We start from the raw sequence: 9,009 nt of genomic DNA, 5'->3' as shown, positions 1-9,009 counted from the left end.
GAGTCGGATGCTCAACTGACTAAGCCACCTAGGCATCCCTCTCATAATTCTTCTTTCTATGATGTCATTTGTTACTATTATTTCTTCTTCTTCTTCCATAAAACCTTCTTCCCTCCTTTTCTCGCAAAGGCGGTCCTTAGAGACCCCTTTAGGAAAGCAGAAGGGAACAGAAGACCCCTGCAATAAACGTCCGCCTCCTCTCTTCCTCCTCCTCAAACTTCCTCCTCCTCCTTCCCCTCCTCCCCCCCTTCCCCTCTGCTTCCTCCCCTCCTCCTCCTCATCCTCCCCCTCTTCCCCTCCTCCTCCTTCCCCTCCTTCCCCTCCTCCCCCTCCTCTTTCCCCTTCTCCTTCTATTTCCACTCCTCATTCTTCCCCTCCTCCTTCCCCTCCTTTTTAAAATTTCTTGATTGCTTTTCTGTAGCAGTTTCCTGATTTAGCTGTCCTCTATGCCTCTGACTTACCCCTTTTCTTTCTTACACAGTACTGTCTTCCATGGTGCTACAAGGGTTATTTTCCTGTAACCATGTCTGACTCTATCTATCTACCTATGTATCTAGTCTTTCTACTTACCTACCTACCATCTATCAATCAGTCATCTATCTAATCTATCTGATCTCTCTCTTTCCCTCTCTCTTTTAATTCTTAGAGCTGGAAAGTTATTCTTTCTTTTGCTTCTCATTTGATTTGTTTGGTACTCTGTCTTTTTTTCTTGAGTCTGGCTAAAGTTTGTCAATTTCGTTTAACTTTACAAAGAACCAAATCTTGGTTTTATTGATTTTTTTTCTTTGATTTAGTTTCTATACCATTTATTTTTGCTCTGATCTTTATTGTTTCCTTCCTTCTGGTCCCTTGGGCTTTGTTGGTTCTTAGTCTAGTTCCGTTAGGTATAAGGTTAGCTTGTTTATTTGAGCTCTTTCTTGGATGATAATTTTTGTGTTGGTATCTGTTTATTTGAGTAAGCAGTCTCCTCATTCAGACTTTACAGGTTCACCGTGGCAGGCAGTTCTTTACAAATCAGGTCAGTTTGGATTTGTGGCATGTTTGCTGGAACATCTTTGAGCAGGTAGGGCTCCCTATCCATTTTGTTTTTGGGCAAGGCCACTCCTCAAGCTCTGAGCTTAGGTGAAGTAGGTGCTGCTGGCTGAGAACAGTTGGTTAGGACTTCTGGCTTGGTTCCCTGACCAAACTAGGTTGTAGGCTCCATGTTTACCTGGAATCTCTGGACAAGCTTCCTAGATGGTTGAGTTGGGTACCATACTCACCAGTAAGTGCAGCTATGAATTAGTTTTCCCTCTCTGAAAAGGCAGCAGGAAGGGTCCCAGGGACATCCAGGCTCATTGTTTGGGAACCCAAATCAAGCAAGGGTATATACACCACAGTCCCTTAACAGCTGAGACCAGTAGTTTTGCTCTGCAGACAAGGAAAGCCATGGGCAGTGCTCTCCGTATAAGTGCCACTGTAAGCAGGGCTGTTGGATGAGTTATTTAACTTATGTGTTTTGGTCAGGTTCCCTGGTTGGGTATTTAGTAATGAGAAGTGTTATGAATTAGCTCCCCGGCATGAGTGCAGTGGGAGAACTAGTTCCAAGGCCACTAAGTCTCTTAGTTTGTGTTCTTGACACTGTCTTTGCTCTACATATTATTAGTTCTGCCCACTGGACTCAGCTCAAATGTTTCTGAGTTACATAGCTTATGGTTCTGGTCATGCTTTCTGGTTGGGCAGGTCAGGGACCTTCATTCACTATTGGACTTATCTATGACTCAGCTCTCCTGCCTGGGCATGAATGAGGGCCAGCCCCAAGCTCCTGCTAAATTTTTCCAACCAGCCTTTCTAGTTAGGGGGATCAAGAGATTCGCTCAAAAGTGAGTGGGACTATGAATCAACTCCCCTGCCTAGGTGTACAAGGGGAACCTCCAAGCCTGGTCCTGATTTTTCTCTGTAGGTGATCCCTCTGCCTGCCGGCCTCTGCTCAAAGCATGCAACTTCAAGGTGTTCTTGCCAGACTTCTGGTCAGACAAGGACAGGGGGCCAAACTCAGCAGTGGGCCAGGCTATAGTTCCCTGGTTAGACCCCGCCACTGACTTTGTTTTGCCGATGTGCAAAGCTGCTAGTTGTGTCTACTCCTGGACTCTGCAGGTAGAAACTCATTCTGCCCAAATCTGAGCGCTAGTTGTTGCAATTCCTTCCCCCTCTTCTCTGTTACAATCAGATTCCCAGCCCCACAGACTCCCTTGAAATCCCTAGGGAGTGAAATCAGAGTGGGGGCTCCTGAGAAGCAAGCCATGATGATGGGGGGAGCTGGATGCCCCCCTGGGTTCTCTTTTCTCATCACTGAAAGCATACAGTCAGAAGAGAGATCACTGTATGGTGCTGCACAAGCCTGGGGGAAGGATAACATGGTCAGCATGTAGCTGCCCCTTTTACCCTTCTAAAAAAATTTGTCTTGGTCTAGATAGCACAGCAAGATGCTTTGGCCTTACTCCCAAGTTAAAGGATTCTTTCAGTGTTGCCTTGCTCATGAATAGTTGTCAGTAGTACTTCTTGAGAGGGGGCGTGAAGTCAGGAATGGCCAACGTTGTCATCTGTGGCATCACTCCTGCATTGATTTTAATGACAGGCAGAAACAGTGAAAGTTGATCTAAATTACAAGTGGACACATTTTTAGTGTGGGAGTATGAAACTGGTATTTTCTTTACAATTAGAGTACAACTTAATCATAGTTAGTCATTGCATTTTCTTTTTTCAGCATCAGAAGAAAACTGCTAAGGGTTCAGCAGTATTTCGCTGTGCTTTGAAAGTACCTCTTGTTGAAAGTGAATTGAAAACAAAGCAACCTTTCTACATTTTCTGTAACAGTAATTTCAAAATATTTTAGAAATAAAATGAGTTTTCCAGAAAAAAATTTCTCTCAGTTGTGATCAAATCTTTAATCCATTTTGTGTTTATTTTTATTTATGAAGTCCAATTGCATTCCTTTGCATGTGGATATCCCACTTTTCACCAGTACTGTCTGTTGAAGAGCCTTCTTCCTACAGAATATTTTCTTGACAGTTTTGTCAAAGATCCGTTCCTTTATTTGTATGTTTTATTTTGAGGCTTCCTATTCTGTCCTGTTTGTCTCAGTTTTAGTACCAGTACCATACTATTCTGATTACTATAGTTATGTAATGTAGTTAGAAATTAGAAACTGTGACACCTCCACCTTTGTCCTCTTTCTCAAGGTTATTTTGACTATTCTAAATGCATTTTAGAATTTTTTTTTCTTTTTCACTGAAAAATGTCATTGGGATTTTAATAGAGATTACACTGAATGTGGATCACTTTGAGTAGTATGGACATTTCAACAATATTGCTTTCCAGTCTATAAACATGTCTTTCCATTTATTTGTGTTTTCTTTTCTTTTGCCAGTGTTTTATCCCTTTCAGTGTATGAGAGTTTTACCTCATTGTTTAAGTTTATTCCTGCGTATTTAAAAAAAATTAATGTTTTTATTTATATTTGAGACAGAGCATGAGCAGGGGAGGGGCAGAGAGAGGGGGAGAAACAAAATCTGAAGCGGGCTCCAGGCTCTGAGCTGTCAGCACAGAGCCTGACGTGTGGTTTGAACTCATGGAATGTGAGATCATGACCTGAGCTGAAGTTGGACCCTCAACCGACTGAGCCACCCAGGCACCACATTCCTGAGTATTTTTTATGCTATTGTAAGGTTTTCTTAATTTTCACTTCTGATAATTCATTGATGGTGCATACAAACACTGATTTTTGTATGTTGATTTTGTGATTTATTTTTTTTTTTACCCATTGGTGTTCATGACTTTGTTGTTTAATTTCTACATACATGTGAATTTTCCAATTTTTATTGTCACTTTTTATGCTTTGGGTAACTCTAAGGGTTTGCCCATTTTATTTACCTTTACAAAAACTTCCTGTCAAAATTGTTGATTTTCCCTATTGTTTTCCATTCTCTATGTTTGTTTGAGATCTCTTTTTTCAATATGGGTATTTATCAGTATAAATTTTCCTCTCAGTACTGCTTTTGCTGCATCATATAGGTGTTGGATAGGTGTTTTAAAATTTATGTTTGTCACATGGAATTTTCCACTTTCCTACTTGATTTATTTATTTTTTTTACCCATTGGTGTTCATGAGTTGTTTAATTTCTACATACAAGTGAATTTTCCAATTTTTCTTGTTACTTTTATCTTGTTTCATGCCATTGTATTCAGAAAAGCTGCTTCATATTATAAATTCTTGTGATTTGGTTTGTGGTTCAATCCATGTCTATCCTGGAGAATGTTCCATGTATGCTCGGGATGAATATGCCTTCTGCTCCTGTTTGATATGTCATGTATATGTCTGTTAGGTCCATTTTGTCTACAGCGTTATTCAAGTTTGCTATTTCCGGGGGCGCCTGGGTGGCGCAGTCGGTTAAGCGTCCGACTTCAGCCAGGTCACGATCTCGCGGTCCGTGAGTTCGAGCCCCGCGTCGGGCTCTGGGCTGATGGCTCAGAGCCTGGAGCCTGCTTCCGATTCTGTGTCTCCCTCTCTGTCTGCCCCTCCCCCGTTCATGCTCCATCTCTCTCTGTCCAAAAATAAATAAAAAAAAAACGTTGAAAAAAAAAAATTAAAAAAAAAAAAAAAAAGTTTGCTATTTCCTTATTAATTTTCTGTGTGGATGATCTATCCATTGATGAAAGTGGGGCATTGAAATCTTCTTTTATTATTGTACTGATATCCATTTCTTTTTTTAAAGATCTGTGAATATTTCATTTATATATGTTGGATTTGGGGTGCATATTTATTTTTAACTATTATATTTTCCAGATGAATTGACACTTCCCTTATTATAAAATGACCTTCTTTGTCTTTTGTGACAGTTTTTTACTTTAGGCCTATTTTGTCTGATACAAGTAGAGCCAAACTTTCTCTTCTTAATTTTCCATTTGCGTGGAACATCTTTTTCCACCCCTTCAGTTTTAGTCCATTTTTTCTTTGATTTAAAGTGAGTCTTTTGTAGACAGTATATGTCTAGATCTTTTAAAAATGCATTCAGCCACTCTCTATTTTTTAATTGGCAGGTTAATCAATCTATTTATAAAGTAATTATTAATAGGTGAGAACTTACTATTGACATTTTGTTGCTTTCTATTTGATTTATGGTTCTTTTGTTTATCTTTTCCTCTCACCATCTTCCCTGTGATTTAAAAATTTGTTTGTAGTGATGTGCTTTGATTCATTTCACCTTTTCCTTTGTATATTTATTGTATGCAATTTCTTTGTGGTAATATAATATAGTTAGAACATAAAACATCTGCTGCTTACATAAAACATCTTAGGGGTGCCTGGGTGGCTCAGTCAGTTAAGCATCTGACTATTGATTTTGGTTCAGGTTATGAACTCACGGTTTGTGAATTCAATCTCCACATTGGGCTCTGTGCTAACAGCGCGAAACCTGTTTGGGATTTTCTGTCTCCCTCTCTCTCTGCCCCTCCCTGCTCATGTACTCTCTCTTTCTCAAAGGTAAAATAAAAACATTAAAAAAAATCTTAAAGTTATGTCTGTTTTAAGCTGATAACAATTTAGCTTCAATTACATCAAAAACTACATTTTTGCCAAACCCACACACTTTATGTGATAGATTTAACACTTTATGTCTTTTATATTGTGTATCAATTAACAACACTTTTTTTCTTTTCACTTTTATATTAGAGTTAAAAGTGATTTACAAATCCATTAAACTATTACAGTATTCTGCATTTGTCTCTATGTTCACCTTTACTAGTGGGTTGTATACATTCGTAAACTTTCATGTTGCTATTTAGAATCTTTTCATTTAAATGTGAGGAATTCCTCTTAGCATTTCTAGTAAAGCAATATAGTGGTAATGAATTCCCTCAGGTTTTATTTGTGTGGAAAAGTCTTTATCTCTTTTTTTATTTCTGACGTACAGTGTTGCCTCATATAGTGTTCTCAGTTGGTAGGACTTTTTCAGCATTTTTAATATATCATCCCTTTCTTTTCTGGCCTACAACTTTCCTATTGAGAAAGTGCTCAGAGTTTTATCAGGGCTCCTCTATGGATGTAATTTTCTCTTGCTTCTTTGAAAGCTTTCTCTTTGTCTTTGGTAAAAATTTTATTATAATATATCATAGTATACTGTTGTTCTTTAGGTTCACCAGATTTGGAGTCCTTTGAGTATTATGAATCTGGATATCCATTTCTCTCTTATGATTTGGAAAATTTTCAGCCTTTATTAGTTGTTTGTTTATTTATTTATTTAAATATTTATTCACCTATAAGAGAGAAAGAGAGACAAAGCATGGGTAGGGGAGGGCAGAGAGAGAGAGGGAAACACAGAATCGGAAGTAGTGTCCAGGCTCCAGGCTGTCAGCACAGAGCCCGACCTGGGGCTGGAACTCACAAACCCTGAGATCATGACCTGAGCTGAAGTTTGATGCTTAACCGACTAAGCCACCCAGGCACCCCTATTTATTTATTTTGATAGTGAGAGTATGAGAGAGAGAGAGAAAGAGAGAGAGAAAGAGAGAGAGAAAGAGAGAGAGAGAGAGAGAGAGAGAGAGAGAGAGAGAGAGAGAATCCCATGCAGGTTCTGCACTATCAGTTTAGAGCCTGGCGCAGGGCTTAAACTCATGAACAGTGAGATCATGACCTGAGCCGAAATCAAGAGTCAGACGCTTAACCAACTGAGTCACCCAGGCATTCCAGCCCTTATTTTTAAAAATAATATTTCTGCCCTGTTCTGTCTTCTACTTCTGTGACTCCCATAACACATAATGTCTTATCTTCTGAGCCTTCCATATATTGGTTTTGATGATGGTGTCCCATAGTTCCCTTTGGACTTTCTTCATGGCTTTTTATTCTTTTTCTTTTTGTCTTCTGACTGTATAATTTCAAATGACCTGTCTCCAGAGCATTGTTTTTTTTTTCTTCTAATTGATCATTTCTCAAGTTGAATTTTTTAGTTCAATTGAATTTCTATTGAATTTCTTAGTTCAATTGTACTCATTGGGTCCAGAATTTCTCTTGGTTATCCTTTTTTTTCTCTTAATTTTCTTGGTTATTCTTGATTTTTGTTTGTTTGTTTGAGAGAAGGAGTGAGTGGCAGAGAGGGGCAGAAGGAGAGAGAGAAAGAATTTTAAGCAGACTCCTTGCTCAGCCCCTACATGGGGCTTGATCCCATGACCCTGGCATCATGACCTGAGCTGAAATCAAGTCAGATGCTTAACTAACTGAGCCACAGAGGTGCCCCTTTTTGACCATTTTTATTGCTACTGAGGTAGCTAGGGGGAGGGCACCTTCCTTCAGCTTGCTTGTACAGCCTGGAGAAGGCACAGAACTGAGGCCACTCCTTTAAGATAGAGGGAGGAAGAAATTTGACTTGAAACCAAAACCCCCGATCTTTTAGTGCAGTCCCCAAGGGTCTGGTTTCTGTCATACCTCACAAAGAATTCTGAAAGAAGTGTTGTGGTTAGACACCAGAAAGAGCAAAAGATTACAGGTTCCTTGAAAAAAAAAAAAGACTGGGGCAGCTAGGAACCTAGGAACCTCAACCACTATAGTTGGTGAAGGTTTTCCCAGCTAAAACCAGACATAAAGACTGGACATCATATCTGTTTCTTCAAATGTGCAGACACTAATACAAAACTTCAGGGACATGAAGAATTAGGAAAACACAACACAATTCAAAGAACAAAACATATCCCGAGCTACTGGCCCAAAGAAATAAAGATTTATGAATTCCTTGAAAATATATTTAAAACAATTATCTCTTTAAATTTCTAAGGACTGTATTTTATTTAACTTTTTTTTATTTTTAATTTTTTCATTTTTATTCCAGTGTAGTCAATATACTGTGTTCTATTAGTTTCAGGTGTACAATATAGTGATTAAACAATTCTATACATTACTCAGTGCTAATGATAAGTATACTTCCTCTTTAATCCCTATCACTTATTTCACCCACCCTTCTACCCACCTCCCCTCCGGTAACCATCAGTCTCTGTTCTCTACACTTGAGTCTTTTTTTGGTTCGTCTCTCTCCAAAATAATCATCTTAAGTTTAATGAATTATAAGAGAACACAGCAACAAAATCAAGAAAATGATACTTAAACAAAATGAGTACATTTTTTTGACTGTGAGTGTTCATCTTATTATTTGGTAATCTTCCTAAATTCTTTTTTCCAATCAAAGGATATGTCTCTAGATACTTTTAAGTGGTTCCTTCTTCTATTTACTATATATACACTTTTCATATCCCTTATAGCAAAGCTGTTTAGTTCTGGTGTTTTATTTCAATATGGACAATGATGTGTAAGGGAATATTTTAATCTAATTTAATGTTTGTGTGTGTTATAGGGCAATTGAGTTTTCTAATTTAGTTTTTTTAAATACTTTTTGAAAAATTTATTCTTTTTACCTTACTTCCTATATGTCTGTTTCTACAGTTTTTGGTTTCTGCTCACAATTTTACCTGGCAACTTGATTTTTTATTTTTAGTGATTGTTTTGTTGTTGTTCACTTGTGTTTGGTTGTTATGTTAATCTCTGTGAAATTTGCAGAAATACTTCAAAGTTTAAGAGTGTATTTTCCAAGAGATTATTTACATTCTAATTCACATCCCAAATAAATGTGAACTTAAGAAATTTGTACAGGGAAATATTTGGTAGGACCTTGGTGTATAGACCTACTTAGACTTCAGTGGCTCCACAAATCTCAGGTTTTAGGTCTCCATTATGACATCAGATCAACATTTTTGTTGGTTTGTTTCTTGCTAATTTATGGCTTCTGAAGAATTTATTTTCCCATAAATCCATACATGAATTAAAATATATTTGAAAAATTATCCAGCATTGAGAGGGAGTTGTCTGAATATTGACTCTGCAGATAATGAGTTAATAAATATGCTTTTTATTGCTGATAATTTACCTACCTTTTCCTTTCCCTATTTAAACTAAAATTGCCATCGATGATTGGGAGAATGGAAGAA

This window comes from Lynx canadensis, chromosome F2 (assembly GCF_007474595.2).
Source record: "Lynx canadensis isolate LIC74 chromosome F2, mLynCan4.pri.v2, whole genome shotgun sequence".
Taxonomy (NCBI): Eukaryota; Metazoa; Chordata; class Mammalia; order Carnivora; family Felidae; genus Lynx; species Lynx canadensis.
Note: the sequence above shows the minus strand (reverse complement) of the source record.